This window comes from Chinchilla lanigera, unplaced genomic scaffold (genome assembly GCF_000276665.1).
Source record: "Chinchilla lanigera isolate Chin_1 unplaced genomic scaffold, ChiLan1.0 scaffold00006, whole genome shotgun sequence".
In the NCBI taxonomy this organism is placed as follows: Eukaryota; Metazoa; Chordata; class Mammalia; order Rodentia; family Chinchillidae; genus Chinchilla; species Chinchilla lanigera.
Window position 1 is genome coordinate 33,359,802 of NW_004955407.1, and position 20,694 is coordinate 33,380,495.

Genomic DNA, 20,694 nt, shown 5'->3' on the forward strand with positions numbered 1-20,694 from the left:
CACTGATTGGTTTGGCATAGTTATTGGTAGGTTTAAGGGTGCTGCACCCTGGGTGTGAGTGCTACTTCCTAAGGGCAAGTAGCCTGGATAAAAGTAAGGGACAAAAAGCGAGCCCTGCTTATTGCTTATTGCTTGCTGCTTGCAGCCATCCGTGTGCCCTGCTTTGCCATGAACTCTTTCTCCTCTGTGATGCCTGTCTTCTCTGCCACGCTGCTTTGGAGCCAGCCAACTATGAACTGAAACCTCCACAAACTGTGAGCTGAATAAACCTCTCCTCCTTTAACTTTGAATGTCAGGTATTTTGTCTCAGCCACGAGAAAAGTAACTAAGATTAACACCAAGCAGAACAGTGTTTTCCTAAATACCTGATCACCCTGGGGCCTGCCAGGTCAACGTATAAAATTAATCATTATATCGTCTATTCCAAGTACCTGGGGGGAGATCAAACATCAGCCTGAGAGCCTGTTAGAAATGTGAAATCTCAGGCACACTCTAGAATCTACTTTTAAAAAGGAGAAGCTGCATTTTGATATGGTATAAATCTCAGTTCATTGCCAGAGCATCACATCTGTAACATAAAGATTTTGGAATGTGTAAGAAAATCTTAATCCCTGCATAGTCAGGGGTCTTTTTTTTTTTTTTTGTCATTTTGAGACAGGGTCTCACTATGCAGGTCTGGCCTTGAGCTTTGTAGCCCAGGCTAGTCTTGAACTCACAACAATCCTCCTGCCTCAGCCTCCTGAGTGCTGGGATTAAAGGCATGTGCCACCACGCCCAGCCTATAGTCAGGAATCTTTAAAAAATAAGACAATAACATAAACACTGCCTGGGTTCAAACTAGTTCAAACTAGTTGAACCTGAGTCCAGAGTTCCACATATAGTTTTTAAAATTACACTGGTGCCAAGCATGATGGTTCATGTCTAATTCCAACAATGTGGGAGGCTGGGGCAGAAGACTGATGAGTTCAAACCCAGTGGGCAACTTACTGACTTAGTGGGATCCTGTCTCAAAACGAAAAAAATTAAAAAAGGGCTGGAGATGTAGCTCAGTGCAGACCCTGGATCCAACCCATACATAGTACCAGCAAAACAAACAAGCAACAAGAGCAAAACCAAAAGACACCTATGGTGATCATTGCATTACCCACTGAAGGTAAGAAGGTAAAGGGTGGTGTTTCTCAAGCTAACAAGCATACATATCACCTGCAAATCTTTTGTTTTGTTTTGTTTTGAGACAGGATCTCCCTATATAGTTCAGGCTGGTCCTAAACTCAATACGACCTGCAGCTCTTCAGAAAGTGCAGGTTCTGGTTCAGACGATTTGGAGCAGGCTGGGGAGCGCATTTCCAACATGCTCCTGGTGATACTGACCATGCTGCCTGAGCACTGCCCATGGTGCAGGACAATGCTGGACCAAATGACGGATGAGGTTCACTGTGGTTCTGAGCTGATCCCTGCATACTGGAAAGGCATCACAGTTTGCCAACGTGAGCTCCAACCAGGCTCCAATACTATGTTCATTAGTATCTAACCAGGAGACAGCCTTTGTATTCATCAGCTTTTTACAACCATGACAAAATACCTCACACGAGACACTTATGAAGAAAAAGAGGTTTATATAGCTCACAGGGTTAGAAGCTTAAGGGCAGGGCACCTGCATCTGCTCAGCTCTCATGAGGGCCCTGTGGCAGACAGCACATGACAGTGGTGGGAGCTTGTTTCAGAATAAGCTGTCACATGTCAAGCTAGAAAGCAGAGGGATGGAGGGGTAGCAGCTTGCTCCTTTTATAACAACTCTCTTTGGAGAATTTCCAGGAGTTTGGATGAGGACCACCTTCACCTCCTTTCAGGGCATGCCTCCAGTGACCTACAGGTCACATGTTAGGGTGTTTAGAGGCCTCTGAAAGATGCTACCACCTCCCAGTACTGCTTTCCTAGGGACTGTGCTCCCAACACAGGACCCTTGGGGGATACTCAAACCATATCCAAACCATAGTAGTTGCTCTGTGGCTTCCAGAATCTTCTGAATTCTTCAAGTCAAAGAAATCAGATTTAGTCCTTTGCCACTACCTATGTGGAAGCTAATGTAGTGCTCCTATTTTTTTTTTTTTTCTTTTTTCTTTTTTTGTGGTGCTGGGGATCAAACCCAGGGCCTTGTGCATACAAGTCAAGAGCTGTGCTACTGAGCCACATCCCTAGCCCCTGTAGTGCTCCTATTGAAAGCATGACTCTAGAACCTGTGGCCAGGGTAGAAGGCTCCAGAAGACATTAAACGTCTTCCGTGGGAGTGGGGAGATTGAGATTGCTTATTGGCACTGGAGTGACCTCATACAGTGGCTGGAAAATTCAAGGCACTTGATTTCCTAGGAGAAGTCTGGCTCAGGCCCACACAGCCCCACACCGCATCCCCCTCAAGTCCTCCTGCCTCCTCAGCTGGGGTGACTCCTTCTCAGCTGGCTGCTATCTCATGAGGCCTTCAGCTTACAGCTCTGATTTGAAACGTAATCCAAACTTAATCTGAGTTCTAGGTAGTTCATGCCTGGCCTTCTCCCACTCTGGCTTGGGGTCTCTTTGAGGGCAGCTGCTATGACCCCCTGCCCTCTTGCTGGCCCCTTTTTCTCATTCATTTCCAGCCGCAGCTAGGGAACCTTCGACAACCCACGTGAGCTCATATCTAGCTACCTGTGCTGCTCAGTGTAAAACCCTCACTCAGGACCACAGCCTACAGGGTTCCCATCCCCCGTCACACTCACCACTCCCTCACCTCGTTCCCCAGCTCCAAGCTTATATCTGCTTTGAAGTTTGGCTGTGCTGTTCCTTCTGTCCACATGCTCCCCCCCCCCCCCCACCGATCTTCAAGTACTTGGGTGCCTCTTGTCCCTCCTCTTAGAGGCTTGATGCCACCTTTTCCAATAAGGCTCCCTTCTGAACATCTTTCTCGCCACAACATGCCTCTATGCCCCATACACTTAATGTCTTCATAGCACTTATGTATAATAAGATTACCATTAGTATTGATTTGTTTCCTTATCTATTTTCTGTCCTCTCACCCACCTCCTCAGTCGTATTTCATGAGACTCTAGACCCCAATCACTTTAGTGTCCCCAGTGTGTAGAATGTGAAGTGCAAGGATGGAAGTGAAATGATTATTAATGAGTGAACCTTGAGTCTTTCACTGCACATAGTTTGGTTTGTTCATTTAATCGAGTTTTTTTTAAATCAACCCACAAAATGAATAGTAATTTTGGGTGCCATCCAGAACAACTTATTCACAGAGAAGTATTACAGAAACATGACACATTCGACAGAAATAGCATGGGACTCCATTGCCCTCTGGTTTGCATCCATAGGGTTAAATGTGAGGTCCCCAGCTGTGAAATGTTTGCCAATCAGATTTTTTTTTTTTTTCCGGTACTGGGAATCGAACTCGCGACCTTGTGCTTGCCAGGCAGGCGCTGTGCCACTGAGCTAAATCCCCAGCCCCGCCAATCAGATTTGAAGAGCTCATAAAACGTTCAGAACAAGCTTTTGCTCAACCTCCCTGGCCTAAATTCCTCCTTGGTACCCAGTAGCAAGTTGGCAAGAAGCAGCAGCTGAGGGCATGGGGTAGAAAGCTCTGGCCCTGGCTCTTTGCCTCGGTTTTACATCCTAACACCTCCAGTAAGACAGCAGTTTTCACACCTGGCCCAGGTTTCCATCAAACCCTGGCAGAGTAGCCCAGGCACAGGATGCCAGGGCTGCCACCCAGGGAGGCCAGAGTCCTTCAGTGGAGGAGGCTGCGGCTGACAGACAGTAGAAGTGAGCCAGTGGCCAGCAGGAGCTTGTGCCAGGGGACAGGGTTCTATCTCCACTGAGGTGGTCAGGCCATCTGCTGACATTGCTAGTCAGAGATTTTACTGCTCTCCCAGGTGTGCATGATCCCATGTAACACAGTTGGCAAGGAGGAAGAGCAACATGATGTTTCCCTTACCCTCGTATTGTAGCATCTACAGCCTCGTGGGGTGGTCCAAAGCCTTCTCCAGGTAGAGCAGAGGTTAATGTCCGAATTGCGTCAGACTGAAACTACTTTAAAGTTCATTTGCCATTTTCATCTGGAGCAGTAAATTTCCATTAAAAAGTGCAAAGTGAGCATGAAAATGGAGCCACAGTAAAGATTCTTTGCCCAGAAAAAGATCCCAAGGTACAAAGTATGATCACATATATGGTGGCTGTTTAACTTCTGAAAATTCATCATAATAAAAGACACTTTGCCATTCGTACCCCTCAAAATACTCCCTTTCACTTTGAACTTGCTTATTCCATTGTTCTTGCTTCTTTCCAAAGCAGTTATGAAAGTCCTTTGTTGTGAGCGTCTTTATGAAGTGCGATTGAAAAGTACAATGAGTGATGCTGCCTAGAGCCGTCCAGCTGAAAGGCAGCCTTGTAAAAACATTTCAGTGTGTCCTCATCTATCTTCTTCACTGGATCTTACACTGTGCAACTTCCTCTGGCTCGTCCCTGAAGTCCAAATGACCGTGAAAGGTGAATGTTTTGAATCAGTTCAGTACATCGAGGCATCCATCACAGCACAAAAAAGACACTCATGAAAGAGTACACCCAGAACTGCTTCAGAAAGTGGCAAGAACAATGGGAGAAGTGTGTTCTTAGCAAGGCAGAGTACTCTGAGGGGGATGAATGACAATGTGTCTTTTACTGTAATAAATTTTAAAAAATTAGACATTCACCATATTTTCCCATCACGCTTCATATTTTGGCACATTTTGGGGGAAGAAGAGAGTGTTAAAGGACAGACGCAGGCAACTGAGGACTGTGGCGTGGAGGTGGCTGTTGTGATTCCACTTCATTAAAAGGTCCCAAGGGTGGATGACTTGGGCTTGATTATGGGTGTCTGCCGTGTACCATGCTTTCATTTGGTTGGATTTAATTCATCAGGTAGGAATTTTGTGCCTGCTCCTTGCTGGGGAACAGTAATGAACAACATGTAGATCAGGTCCCACTTATTAATTGGAGAATATAAAAAAGAATACCTTCTACAGGATTGCAAGAGGCAGCTGTTTCTTCCCTAGGACCAGGAAATTGGGGGATTTTTAACCAACCAATTTCCAGCTGTTTGAGTTGAGGTCAGTTATTCAAAAAATTACTATTCGCACTACCTCTTCAAACTCTTTCATGAAATTGAAAGGGAAGCAATACTTCCAAACTCATTCTCAGAAGCAAGCATTACCCCGATACCAAAACCAGAGAAGGGTCCACCTAAAGAAAGAGGACTATGGGCCAGTCTCCCTAATGAACATAGATGCAAAAATGCTCCATAAGATAGTGGGAGACAGAATGTAGCAAATTATCAAGAAGATTATACACCATGACCACCGTGGTACTGGGGACTGAACTCAGGAACTGTGCATTGAGCTACATTCCCAGCTCTTTAATAAAATTTTGAGTCAGGGCATTTGTGAGTTCCTAAGTTGGCTAGGCGGGGCTCAAACTTGCAATTCTCCTGCCGCAGCTTCCCAGAGTGCACCATCATGTTCAACAATTATTCAGTTTTTTAAAGCTCCATTTTCTCAACTCTCATCTGAGGAAATGATATGTACTACCTCCACTTCATGGGTTGTAATAAAGATCCAGTGGGATCATTTATCTGAGTCTTCTTCTGAGCTCAGAAGGAGACCTCCAAACTGTTATTAGTGCTACCAAGAGCTTCGTTTGGGATTTAGCAGCCACGATCTCTCACTGTTCACTGTAACAGTCCCGCTACTTGTTATTAATGGGATATGAAAATCTAAAAAAACTATAGACATATGTACTAACCATATGTAGCTGCTCTAAATTAAGTACATGCAATAGGGCTGGTTGGACTTGAGAGGTGTCCCAAGTGTAAAAAACACACCAGATTGTGAATTTAGAAAAAAATGTATGTAGGTATGTATGTGTGTGTATATATCACCCTGATAATTTCTTTTAATATTCCAATGAGAATATTTTGGATATGTCGGTTTAAATGAAATATATTATTTATCTTCTCAATTTTTACTGTTATTACTAGTTAAATGTATGGCTTGTGTTATATTTCTTTTGACTCATGCATGTACAGTCTCTCTGGAAACTTTGTTGTGTACCTAGCACACAAACATTCATACAATTTCAAGAGTATTAAAGACTCATCCATGAAACACTCAAATAACTATTGTTGTGACTGCTTTTTGTTTACATTCTAAATATAAGTACAGAAGGGAAAACCATTGCTGTGCTTTTCAAAGCAAGAAACTGATCGTAGTGGTTAAAGGGGCTGTGTGGAGACCCTGGCCTGGACTGTGCAACCCCCTCAGACTGTGAAAGTGCACCTCCGCAGACAGATGATGGTAGTGTCACTATAGCCATGAGCTACAGGGAGGACACCTTGAAATTTCGCCAGTGAAGAGATTTTTCAAGTACCAAGGAAACAACCGTACCCTTCTCCCATCCCAGAACCTTTCCCTTTCACAGGACAAATGACAGAGTAGTATCTCTTAGGTCCCTTTTATGTTTTCTATCTCACTGAATTGACTCCCTAATCCTTTGAAGATATCTATACCTGTTCTATCAGTTGAGGAAAGGAAGCTCACAATGGCCTAGAAATCTGCCGGCTGGGATTCAACGTCTCTTCAGTGCTGGTCTGTTTCTGTCAGGGGTTGCCAGAGGAAAGAGGCAGAGGAAAGGGAAGGGAAGGGAAGGGAAGGGAAAGGAAGGGAAAGGGAAGGGAAGGGAAGGGAAGGGAAAGGAAGGGAAAGGAAGGGAAGGGAAGGGAAAGGAAGGGAAGGGAAGGGAAAGGGAAGGAAAGAGAGGGAAAGGAATGGAAAAGGAGGGAAAGCGAGGGAAAGGGAGGGAAAGAGAGGGAAAGGGAAGGAAAGGGAAGGAAAGGGAGGGAAAGGGAGGAAAAGTCAGTGCTTGAACAGAGTCAGATCCCAGGAGGGAAGATCCTGGCCAACCTCCTCCCTTACCTTTATTTTATGAGAAGCATAAAGAGATCTCCATGGCCCACTGCAGGGTGCATCAGTTGGGAATGTCCACTGAAGGAGAACTAGTTGGAGATACACAGTTGGTCTCTGTAGCTATGAGTGTTACATCTGCAAATTCACCCAACCATTGAGAGAAAATATTTTTAAAGAATTGTAGCTACGCCCAATGTGTACAGGCTTTTTCTTGTAGTATTTTCCCAAACAATACAGTATAAGAGCTATTTACATGACACTTAAATTGCATTGAGTATTATACATAATCTAGAGATAATTTGAAGTATGTAGAGGGATGTGGAATGGTTAATGTGCAAATATTATGCTACTTTAAATAAAGCACTGGAGCCTCTGCAGGTTTTGGTATTGTGGGTCATCCTGGAACTCATCCCCCACAAATACCTGGGAATGACTGTCCCGTTCTAGTCTGATCTGCTGCCTGGAAGCTGCGAACACAGAAAAGCTGGTGGTGTAGTTCAGTCTGAGTCCAAAGGCTTGAGAAGAGGAGTTGGGAGGATGGTGGTGTAAATTCCAAAGTCTGAATCCTTGAGAAGCAGCTCAGTATCAGAAAGCAGGAGAAGATGATGTCCCCGCTCAAGGGGAGAGCACATATTCACCCTTTCTCCACCATTTTGTTCTATTTGGGACCTCAATAAATCGGACAATGTCAAACCACAGTGGCAAGATCTATTTTTTTCCAGTCTGTGGAATCTAATGCAAATGCTTTCTGGAAGTACCTTCCCAGACACACCCAGAACTGTTTTAGCAACTACATGGGCATTCTTTAGCCCAGTCGGACTGACACTTTAAAATTAATCATCACGTAGGGATTCCCTGTGGCTCTTGGGAACCCGTCTTTTCACAGCTTCTTTTCAGAAGAAAACTGCTAGGTGCTTGATGGCAAAAATAGAACTCCAAACAAATAAAAAGACTATCCTGAGGAATATATGTAGTTTGGGTTCGATGTGGTTTGCTGCCTAGAGAAACAAGTGAGAGGAACCATTTCCATCCACCAAAGATGGGCTTGGAATGTGGCCCAACTTACAGCATGGTACCATGTAGAACTTCTGAGCTGACTCTGATTTCATGAATCATGGTTTGGGCAACTCGCAGAGGGCTTTGCTAGCTGGCCTGCCTCCAAGCAGAAGTAGCAGATGACTGCCTAAATTCTATGAGTGGGATGACCAGTAGCAATATAAAGGGCAAACAAACAAGAAAGTCTTTCTCTCTGAGAATGTTTCCATAGCACTTAGGTTAGACAATGATCCAGGAAAGATATAAACTAGCCTTTTCAGTTAGCAAAATAAAATGCCTATCTGCTTGGTAATCTGGGCAGCGAAAATCCAAGCCAGAATCTTGTTTTTAAAAGATTCGTTTTATCTGCCATCCCCATATTCCCTTCCCAGTGCCTAGCATCAGGCTGGATAAGACAAGAAAGGGGAGAGTGGCTTGGCAGATGCCGCCACCTGATAGATTCTGGTGGAAGAGCTTCTAGGACATTTATATTAAATAGCCACATGGGAAAGGTGAAGTGCTGAGGACAGGAGACATCTGCATTTCCTGGACTGTTGTTCCAATTTTCATGAATATGGGTAATGCATGGACTGTCTCATTTTTCAGGACTGTGTTTTTTCATTAAACACCACCGCTCTGCATGAGGAAGGACCTAGACATTCCTGGCACATGAGTTTGCAGGTTTCAGTCACAGATACTCCCGTGCTGGCCTTCAGAAACCCATTCCAGATTCGGGCCTGATCTTCAAAGCTTGTCCAGGGCACCAAGCAGGAAGGTGCTTCTGGCTGGGCCCTGGGTAGGGAGCCACGCTCTGGAAAACACTTGCAGGTTCTCTGCAGGAAGCCCGGCTGGGGACCTAAGTGATTTGCTCTTCAAATGAGCTTTCCTTCCTTGGAGAAGAGCATATGGAATGAAAGTGCAAGGGGTGCTTCAGGTGTTCTCCCAGGAGTGTCACACAAGTGAAGGCTGGGGTGGCGGGGGCTCTGCAGGGAGCAAGGGAGGAATGTTTTTGGTCCTCGTCCTATGATCCCTGTCCTTTGTCCTTTCTTAAAATAGACTTTTAAAAATGAGTACACATTTGTGATACATGTTAAACACGTTCACCGTGGGGAGTTGTGCATACACTTACCTCATCTTTGTCCCTTTGCTTCCTTTTCCCACCCCCTCCTTCCCTCCCTCCCTCCTCTGTTCCTGGCCTAGATCCCCTTCCTGTCTTCAAGGCCCCACTCCAGCTTCCTTTGGTCTGGCTTTCACTTTGCTCTCTAAATTATTTATTCTTTGAGTTTCTCATATAAGACAAACCATGTCGTAGTTAACCTTTTGTGTCCGATTTGTTTTGCTTAGCATTATAGTCTCACGGTGCAACCATTTTCCTACAAATGACCCAAATTTATCCTCCTTTATCACGGAGTAGCACTCCATTATAAATATATATATATATATATATATATATATATATATATATATATATACACACACACACACACATCCTTTTTTTCTATTTGCAGTTATTTTTATTTATTTTATTTTTAAAAACAACAAGGCCATTTATCCATTTATAGTTACAAGAGAAATTAAACAAAAATGCATGGGAGCTCTATATTGAAATTTATAAAAAGGCCTTCAGAAACCCATTCCAGATTTCGGCCTGACCAAAGAAAATTTTTTTTTTTTTGGTTTTTCTTTGTCCATGCTCAGTGACCGTGAGGTCCCGAGCTCCTCCAGTGATGAGAACATCCAAGTTCATTAGGAAAGCCAGCATGACAAGCTCCTTCAAGAGAACCAACAGCTCCTTAACAGCTTCAAAACTTCTTTCTCTCCAGTTCTGCCTCTTATGCTGCTGGCAACCATCCTCAGGTTGGGCTCCCACACCCAGCAGCATATTGGTTCAGTTCAGCTGGGTGTTCAAAATTGACCACCAGTTGTCAATCCACCACAACACTTAACAAAGATATTGTTTTCAAGATAGTGTCATATTAGTGAAGGGAGAACATACAAAGCAATCAAATGGAACAGAAAGTCTAGAAGTATACTCACACAGATTTATCAGTTGAGTCTTTACAATGTAAAAAATTAAATGGATAAAATTACCACATTTTCTTTATCGATTCATCTGTTGATGGACATATAGAGCTTTTTAAGATTTATGAATTGTGAATTATGCTACTATAAACATGGGTATGCGTATATTTCCGTAGTATGATATGAAACCCTTTTGAGAAGATACCCGGAAGAGGTATACCTGGGTTAGGATCCTTTTTTGAAAGCAGTTAATCCAACTACTGTGTTACTGGTGGCATTGGTCTAATTAAAAGTGAAATTGACTGTAAGGTAAAAATATATCATATCCAAAGGTTGTGGGTATATGGTCCCCTGAGTATTGCCTTACCCATGATTCTACAAGGCATGGTCTGGAGACCTGCCAGCAATAGAATGGGGGGGCACTGCCCTGATTACAGATTTCTGGGCTCCCGACCACCTACCAATCATGAAGAGCTGGCATCAAGGATATGGATTGTCCTTAGCTCCTGGGAAATCCTAATATGCCCCAAAGTTTGTGAGCCATTGGAAGTAAGATAATGCGTGGGGAATATTTCTTTTGCCAGTGTGCATGGAAATGCATTTAATTGTGTGTCTAGTGTAGGGCAAGTTGAACCCAAAGAGGACAAGGACTGTGTCAAACTTTTAGTTTTGCCCATGACTATGGGTATCTTGTTCTTTTGGAGTTACAAGTTGTTATCTGCTCAAGAGCGGCATTTCTGAGACATTGTTTCTGTGTATCTTCTGGGGAAGAAATTGTCCTTCCATAAAAGTGATTGCAACATGTTGATAAGCAGAAGGAAGACAATAAAGATATTTGGCTGCATTTTTCATTTCTCTGAAGCTACACAGATTTGGATGCTAGAATAGCAATGTAGTGAAGCTTACTGCTCACCAACTTACATTATAGAATATATGTGTTCATGTACATTCATGAACTTATTTCCACCTAAGAGAGTCTACATTTCCCGGTTCCCTAAGAACATGCTGTCTGGAATTCACACTATAACAAGTCAGGAATGATGTTTGCTACCTAAAGGACACTGGCATTAAAGCTACATAGTGAGGAACTAATTAGAACATTGATTGTTTTCTGGTGAACTTGGTGGATCAAATTGCTTATTTTAGGACAATATGAATGTTTTAGTTTTACAACTTATGAAAATAAATGAAATAAGTACTCTACACACACACACACACACACACACACACACTCCAAATAACAAAGGGCCCTTTATTCAAATAATCCTTTATTACTACAAGTACCTGTCTAAAATTTCCCAAATGGTTCTTTCTAAGGATAAAATCAATAAGATAAATGAAGTTGCCAGTATTAAGCAAAGGCACAACACCTTTTTCTTACCAACAGTGGCATCTGGTAGCTATCAAAGATGCTGCTTTTAGCTTGCCTAGTAAACCCAGAGGTGCAGGAGTGACCCCACTGTGACACCATAGTGACCAAAGAATATCACTTTCCTACTTTTGACCATAGAAAGGCTTGAAAGGGTGTAGGCAGACATTTTGTTAGTTTTAGAGGAGATACATTGAATAATTTTGCTGTGGCTGTTGGTCCAGGGTGTCACAGAAAGTTCAGCCATGCTTCTAGGCCATTCTCTTGGGTCCTTTTAGAGCTTCCTGGATTCCCCATAGTGGTAGGCATCCACCTAAACCAGGTGGACATCCTTATGTTCCTAAAACACACTCCCTGTAACGAGGCAACATTAGGCAACGATGCAAAGTGCTTTCAAAATCAGTGCGTTTGTGTGTGTGTGTCCCTTGCTTGGACTGGTTGGGAATAAAAAAAAAAATCAGGATTTAGACATGGCAGAGTTTCACCAGAAATCAGAATCTATGCTAAGTATTCTAAACACTGGGTATTTAATCCAGGGAATTGGTTAAGCACAAGGCAAAAGCACTGAGAAGACACAGGGCATTGAAAGGTCCCAAAAATCAGCAACAGCAAGAAGCCAGTGCACCTGTAGGCATGGGGAGGGTGGGGTAGTCAGAGAAGAAGAGCTGTATCAGAGCCAGGAGCTGGACCACTCAGCACCCATGATGAGTGTGTGTGGATGGAGCTGGAGCCGTGCAGAAAATGGGCCTGATGAGGCAGAGAGATTCTCCGCCCTCTCCTTTCTTCCAACTTCCCATCTCCTGGCAATGTCTGCTTAACCAAGCTCATCTGTAGAGCTCAGCCGTCCCCCTGGAATCAGCAGGAAGGAAGGAGAAGGGAGGGATTTGACTGTTACACTGCTCCATCCAGGATAGGGCAGCAAAGACTCTTGCTGTCAAACATGGAACTCACTGAACCACGGGACTTAGTCCCTCACCTCCACCACCTGCCTTCGGGCATCTTTTCAGGGGAACCTTTCGGTTGCTTGAGGATGATTGATGACAATCAAAACACATATAAGTCCAGAGCAGATCTTCGTGAAAAACTATGCTGCTTGGCCATCTACCTGCTGTGGTTCCAATGGATGATACAGATGCAATTAGCAGCTTTTTGGGAGCTGCGAAGGAGGGGACCACACACTTCAGAAATTCTGATTCTTTATTAAACCATATTGGCTCTTCCTAGAGAAAAGTCTATACCTTTGCAGAGTTCTACTAACTTATCCATTTTTTGTTGATATATACGGGCACTTAAGTAATCATTACTGGAAAAGCTCGATCTATAAAATTGCATTCTTTATGGGAGCACAGCTCATGCTGAGAACTGTAAATAGTCTGTTACTGTTTTCTAGACTGCTTCCCTCCTCCACGTACAGAGTGTAGCCAAGCTGGAGTCCCACTTTCTAAATGGTATGATCTGGCCTTTTTCTTTCCAAATTAAACTTTGATATTTTAAAAGAGTTTTAAGTTTACAAAAATATTGCAAAAGGTGGTACAGAGAGTACCATCTACCTTACACCCACTTCCATCACTAATGAACCAATACTGGTGCATTATTATTAACTAAAGCCCACAGTTTATTCATATTTTTCTTCGGGTTCTCCTAGTGTCCTTTTATGTATTTCTCTTTTGATCCCAGAATCCAGGGTACCGTATTACATTTAATCTTCGGGTCTCCTTAGGCTTCTTGTGGCTGTGACAGTGTTTCAGACTTTCTTGGTTTTTGATGACAGCTCTGAGGAGGACTGGCCAGGTTATTTGCAGGATCTAGAATTAGAATTTGTCTGATTTTTTTCCCCATGATGGCACTGGGGTTATATATGAGTTTGCAAGAGGCAGACTAAGAGATAAACTGCAACTTTCATCAAATCATGTCAAGGCTACACGCTACAACGTGGTTTATCACTGTTAATGTTGCCTCTGCCTCACCTAGATAAGCTAGGGGTGGCTGGATTTCTCTATTGCATATACTCTTTGGAAGGGATCCATTATGGCTTATGCTCCCACTTATTGAGGGAAAAATATCTATGTGAATTATTAGGAATCCCTCCACACTGGAGCTTTGTCTGTTCTCTCCTATTTGTGTATATATTCACTCAATCATTTGTTTATATCCACATGGACACATGAATGTTCATTTTATACTTTTGGTAATAATTCTGTATGACTTAATTTTTGCTCAAATTGCTTCAGCTTTGGCTTGTGGTAGCTCAGTCTGCTTTTTCTTTCGTTTCCCTTTGACATACCACTATTAGTGTGGCTTTTTAGTTTTTTGTTTGTTTGTTTGTTTTTCACTTCATTACTTTTCAGGCACTATGAAATGCCTCAGGATCATCTTGTTTATTTCCTGCTCTAGTCTTAGAATTGACCATTTTCCAGAGAGCCTTGGATTAACTAGTAGGAACAAGATCTGGATACTAGAGGTGTTCAACCTGGCCAGTGTTAATCTATCCATTCATTTCCTAAACATACCTGTTTTTCAGTGCCCACTTTGGGCAATACTCTGGGGCAGGTGAGCAGCGGGGTAGAAGAAGCCTTATTCTCCATGTTCCAAGAACAGTGCTGCTAGCGAGGAATGCCGAGAGCTCCATGGGAATGTGAAAGCAGGAAGAGACTTCCAGCCGGAGATGTGTTTCCTAGAAGTCTTCATTCTTGATTGTAAATTTCTGCTGTTCTCAGGGTCCATATCTTGGTAACTCTGCTTAGACCTGCCCTTCCATAACAAGTCTGCAAGATCAGGATGACCCGAGTTAGAATTCTAGCTCTGTCGCTTTCAGTCCTGTGATCGGGAATGGGTGCCTAATCTGCACTGAGGCTGTTTGTTCATCTGTAATCTGGGGAGGCATTTAATGACCAGGGCGTACGACCCACCTCCAGAGGATCTGGGGAAGATTAAGAAGCATGGAGAACGTCCCCCGGGGTCGGGCACAGTTAGGCACAGCACATGCTGGTGAGCAAAACGGCAGCAACGCAGTGTCAGTCCAGAGGCGCCCTTGTCATCAGCTGACTGCTGCGGCACAGTGCAGGGGAGGCTGTAATTAATAACTGTCAAGGCAGACCAAGGAGATGGCTGTGGAATGGGCTGACTCTTGGGGTCACAACCAGGTCTGTTCTGCAGACGACATTACTCTTGAGAAGTTAACCATAAATGATCAGGCCTTGGGGTCACCTGGCATTTGGTGGCTCAGCACAAACTCCAGCACCAGGAGATGAGGCATCTACTGAAACAAACAAACCGACCAAGCATGATCAGTGCCCATCAAAATGCATTAGCATAGCCTCTCACATCAGCACCTGCTGGACATTCCAGAAGGCATCTTCATGCTAGGGCTCCCCCCACAGCTCGGCTTGCCCAGAGGGTGATGCATAAACGTGTTTAACAGATGGTTTTCTGTTCTGGAAGGAAAAGAAGGTTTCAACTACACTGTTTTAGGGGGGATCGAGACCTTCCTTCAAGGGCAGGCAAAAGGCAGATATCATGAACTCCCTGATACGCTGGGTTAGGTGCTTTTGACACAGCTCAGCGTGGGGGAGCTGCCATCCCAGTTGGTGCTTTTCTTTCTATCAGAAGCACCTACATCAGTGATTTTCAAGGACTTATCCCTGGGCCAGCAGCGGTGTCAGCTGGGAAACTTGTTAAAAACACAAATTCTTGGAGTTTGTCCTAGTTTCAGAATCAGAAACTCTATCCGAGTATCCCCCGCTGCAACTAATCTGTTTTAATAAACATTCCAGGTGATCTGGATCTCAGCTCAAGTTCAAAGGCTTTGATCAAAGGACGCAGAACTTTCTGCAACTTTCCCCTGAGAACCTGAGGACACTGTGAACCTTCAGCACCTAGAAGTTTGAGGTAGACTTTCTCTTATATGTGACGTCAAGTATGTGTGCAGTAAGTATTGGTTGAATGCATGAATTAAAAATGCTGAAAACACCAAACACCGGGCAGTATGTGGAGCAACTGGAATTTTCATTCACAGCTGGCGGAAATGAAAAGTGGGACGCCATTTTGAAAGAAGGTTTCTTTTTTTTTTTTCCCCCCTAGTACCGGGAATGGAACTCATGACCTTGCACTTGCCAGGCAGGCGCTGTGCCGCTGAGCTAAATCCTCAGCCCCTGAAAGACAGTTTCTTATAAAAGCAAACATACTCTTACCATAGACACCAACAATGGTGCTCTGTGGTACTCACCCAAATGAGTTGAAAATGTACGTCCTCACCAAAACCTGCACATGGATGTTTATAGTAGCTTTGTTTATAGTTGCTAAGATCTGGATGTAACCAAGATGTCCTTCAGTAGGCAAGTGGGTAAGCAGATTAGGGAGCATAAAATGGCATCTTATTCACTGACAAAAAAGGGCTATCAAGTCACAGAAGACATGGAGGAACCATGAATGAATATTGTTAAGGGAAAGAAGCTAGTGTAAAAAGTCTGTGTACCATATAACTCCAGCGATGTGCATCCTCGGAAAGGCAAAACGACAGACAGCAGAGGCCAGTGGTTGCCTGGTGTTTAGGAGGATGGAGGGAGGGATGAATAAGGAGAGAGCCTGGAATTTGGGGGTCAGAGGAACTATTCTGTGTGGCACCATCAGGATGACTCCATATATATTTGTCAAAACCCACAAAAGGCACAACATAGAGTGAGCCCGGATGTAAACCGTGGGCTGCGGTTTGTAATAATGTATCCACACTGGCTCCTCGCTGGTAAGAAGTGCAAAGAGCAAGATGTTACTAACAGAGAGAAATTATGGGGGAGGGCATGCGTGCATCCTTGGGAACACTCTGTTCTTTCTGCTCAATTTTCCCGTAACCTACAACTACTTTTTTTTTTTTTTTTAAATAAGACTATTAAAAATGGGAGTAGATAAGGTCAGAATGTCCCTTGATGAATGATCAGCATTTGGGATTTTAGTTAATGTCCTAATGAAAAGCAGGTTAGATAGAGTTCCATCCCCAGCTGGGTGGTCAGATCTGGCTGTCCTGATGTCCCCCCATGGCGTCTTGTTACCATGGTGTCTTTGTATCATTAACGCAGTGGGGTTAGCTCCCCGGACTCACGTGTATGAAGACTGAACCTCTTGTTTCATTAGAAGCATAAGTTCCTTTGTCTCTTCTGTGTAGTAAAGAGGGATGCTTCTGGTTTCCAAGGGTGGAGGTGAAATACATCCTGGATGGAACTGTGCCCACAACTTTGTGAAATTCCAGATCCTGGGGGAGTGCCCTGGGATCCTGGAGGATGCATTTTGAAAGTAAGACTCTTCTGGTGGATGAGAGCCTTGGATACCCCCTTTCTTCTGCCTGGAATGCTGATGTGGTCCTGGAGGTAGAGTCACCATTTTGTAGTCATGCAGTGACCGCGAGCACAAAGACCACAAACTAAGGGCCAGGAAGCAAATAGCTAAAAGAAATATAAGTTCTAGATGGCATTGTGTGGCCGCCATTCCAGTACTGAGTGGCTTACCATTGGGTTTCCCTACATGAGAAAAACGAGGCCCCTAATTTGTTTAAGCTGATATTTTGAGAGTTTCTGTTACCTGTGGTCAAATTCAACATCTCATTGAATCAGGGGCATTTTCAGTGTACTCCAGGGCCTGAGACTTGTCAGACTGGCGATACTCTCTGCTATGTGACCTTCAACTTGCCGCCTCACATGTGCTTCACGTGCGAGATGAATCAACAACAGTACCAACTGCTGGAGTGTTTCACGGTGACAGGTAGGAAAATATGCTGAGCGCTCTGAGCATAGGGCCTGGCATATGCTAGGGCCTGAATAGATGGTAGCGTGGCATTGGCACTGCCTGCCTACTCTACAGGGCAGAGTGAGTGTATAGTCATGGGTGAGAACTTCTAAAAATAGAGGTGGCTCTGGCAGTACCGAATAGTATATGACTTTTGGACTTCATTGTCTGGTAAAAATGCTAAGTCACCTAGCACTAGGTACTCAGGACTAATTTTAGACTCTTTGTCCCTCTCTCTGCCTTATTCCAGGGGTTGATGCTTGTAGATCATTCTACGGAGACCATTCCACCCAGCAGGTAGCACTTTACTGGTGAAGGTTGCCAGGCAGATTTGTCCAGGAAGCAGGCCATGACTTGCATCTCTAAGGCCACCCCCTGCACTAAGCTGATTGTTCCAGAGGCTGAGGCCTGGTTGAAGAGCCCTCGGATAGATGAGCCAGGATCAACCACGGGTCCTGCTGGGAAAGTCTCCTCCTGTATGATGGCCAATTCCAAATGTTCTCATCTTGTCACAGGAATTCTTCTCGCCCTCATTCCTGCCTCATGATCCTCCTTCTGATTTTAGTGAGAACAAGGAAACAACTGGGAAAGAACTGGCTCATTCTCCCACAATGCACCTGTGCCCCTCTGCTCTGCCCTCTTCCTGCTCCCCAGCAGGGACAGGACCTGCTCACCTGGGTGCTGGGACTGGTGTCCTGTTGACACTCTGGAACACCATTTCTGGTTCCCCTGTGTCAAAATGTCCCATTGTAATTAATCTCTCCATCTTAACACAACCAATCCCCACCCCTGCAGCCGCCACCTCCCTCCTGCTGTCCCTTTACAGACCCACTTCCTTGCCTCTGTGTCCCTCCAGCCAGGTATCTGTCCCCATCATTCTGTTGAAGCTGTTCTTGTCAAAGTCACTGCTAATTTCCTTGTCACCAAACACAGTGGCTAATTTTCTGTCTTCACCTTACTCAAACTATCGGAAACACATCACCTCATTGATGACTCTCTTCTCCGAAAACTGTCTTCCTTTAGCCTCTTCAGTGTGGGAAACAGATAATAACAAGTAGCTTTTTAATACAATGTCAGCTTCATTACGTGAGGGACTTTATTCTGGTTATAGTCTCATCTCCAGACATCTAGAATGGTATCTGTGACGTATAAGATATACGGTAGATATGTGTTGAATGGATGAATCTAGACCAGGGGTCGGCAAAGCACAGCCCATAGGCCCAATCTGGCCCACTGCCTGTTTTGTAAATAAAGCTTTATTGGAACACAGCCATCCTCATTAGTTCACGGATTACCTAAGGCTGCTTTCACAGCAGAATGGAATAGTTGTGAAACAGACTGCCCCACAAAGCCAAAAATATTTACTATCTGGTCTTTTACAGAAAGGGTTGTCTAGCCCCTGGCTTTAAGATTAACTTCCACTCGGTACTGGGTATGTGCGTCTCTCCCTGACCCCCACATGATCAATTAAGGTCACAGCACTCTCTCCAGTTCCTGAGCTCCCCGTTCCATGTGCCTGGATACTGTAACAGTTTGAAAGCTCACTTTGAACATAGTGTTCAATCTGGTTTGCGTTCAGCATGCTTCCATTTGGGAATATCTTGAAGATTTAACTTCAAGTCCTTGAACACACAAGGAACAAATTGTGCGTGTGGTGCACAGTTAATGGTTTTACTGAATACTCCATATGGTAATAATAATAGTGGTTACCTTCCAACAATTGCTTGGAAGGGTGCCAGGCACCACACTAAGTTTCTTGTGTCTCTAAGCATTTTGCTTTATCTTTTAATCCTTTCCACAACCATGTGATGGATGAAGCAGTATTATTATAGTTGTCCCTTGGTATGTGCTGGAGGTTGGTTCCAAGATACAGCTCCCCACTCCCCTCAAAGCTAAGGATACTCGAGTCCCTTATAAGAAATGGTGTAGTTTTTGCACATAATCTATACGCATCCTTCCTATACTTTAGATCATCTCTAGATGACTTGCAGTACCCAGCACAATGCAAATGCTATGTAAATAGTTATTGTACGGTATTGTTTAGGAAGTGATGACAAGAAAATCTGTACATCTTCAGTACAGATGCAATTTGCTTCCAAATATTTTTGATCCATGATTGGTTGAATCCCATGGATATAGAGGGCCTAGCATAGTTCCATTTTATGGATGAAGAAACTCAGGTTAGAGAAGCTGCTGAGCTGTTACAAAAGTAGCCTACCCAAGAGGAACTAGAAAATGACTCCTCAGATTCGTGTTGTCTAACACTGAGATGTTCTCAGGACCACACACCAAGTCTCCTAGTTGGTGGTGAAACTTACACTTCTGGGTCCTTGGGTCCATAATCATCAGGAGCTGCAGCTCAGCACAACCCTCTGAATTAGTCTCCAGTTGACAAGCAGGGTAATTCAGCGTTCAGTTCCATCTGCTTCTTGCCTTACCTCAGATTGATTTTACCTTATTAATTTGTTTTTGTTAGTGACAACTGAGGCAGAGGGATACCTTTCTGAAAAAGCCACTCAGAGCCTAAAACATTTTCCTTTTATTACATGTCAAAATTTGCTTCTAGGAAAAGACACTTCTGCCCAGAAACAGGAAAGGATTGTCAAGGTGCTATTTTCCATTCTGTAATTTGTTTTAATGGCTGTCTTCTCTCTGCATCAAGTGCCTGCTAAGACAACTTTATGGCTTTTATTTTTAAGTAAAAATTCTCGTCATTTTTGTGAAAACCAAAAGAAGCGCTATCACAGAAAATGCTTTTCTTTTCTCTCTGGTTTGTGTTGCAAGCAATATGTTTCTGCCGTGATTAAAGTAGCTTTTTTTCTAAAGGAGTCCAGCTGTTTGAATCAACTGAATTGGAAGAAAGGGGAAAAGTGGAGGGGTTGCTTCTTCCTTCTAAAAAGCTAAGGGGAGCAGGATTGGGGCTCCAGGATCTCAGAGTGAAGCATTCTGGGGTTCAGAATAGGCGGGTTAATCAGTTATTCCCAGTTACTCGAATGACAGGGCTTATCTATTTTCCCCTACATGTTTATATTTATTGGGGAATTTTCCAACTCCCTGAGAAAACAATTTTTTCCGGGAAAGATAAGCATGTTCATCCCTTACAGCACCTATTCAACTGCAAAGCAGTATGGAGGGGAGGACATCCGTCCTTTAGTTACAAAGCGTCTCATTTCAAAGCCCCCAGGCTTACTTCTGTTGTCTGCATCTACTCATCCTACAAACCGTTCTTCATCAAAACAGTTAACTCTCCCCTGCTCTCCCTCCACCCTCTCCTGAGAATGGGAGGGTGGAAGAAAGCCATCAGTGCCAAACCCATGCCTCCAGCACGGCCATTTGGCCTGCTCAGAGGTGCTTATGCAGGAAGAAACACAAGAAAACAAAAGGGAAGAGTATGTGAACTTCTAACCCCCTGCCCCACATGCCATTCGGTTGGTGGGTGGCATGAACCAGCATTCAGTTCCCTGCAGTGGGTGTTTTTATGGGGCCAAGTGACAGAGAGCCAAGCAGGGCAAGAACTCGTGA

The 20,694-nt window shown here is 44.0% G+C and overlaps 1 long non-coding RNA gene across 1 annotated transcript in view; it reads left to right on the top strand.

Annotated features, from left to right (window-relative positions):
- LOC102025760 overlaps nt 1-19,893 on the top strand; it is a 31,577-nt gene extending 11,684 nt beyond the window's left edge. Inside the window, exons 2-4 of the long non-coding RNA XR_259600.2 lie at nt 15,171-15,285; nt 17,013-17,148; nt 17,423-19,893. This is a non-coding gene — a long non-coding RNA (uncharacterized LOC102025760). The remainder of the gene's footprint in view (nt 1-15,170; nt 15,286-17,012; nt 17,149-17,422) is intronic.
- Nucleotides 19,894-20,694: the final 801 nt, after the last annotated feature.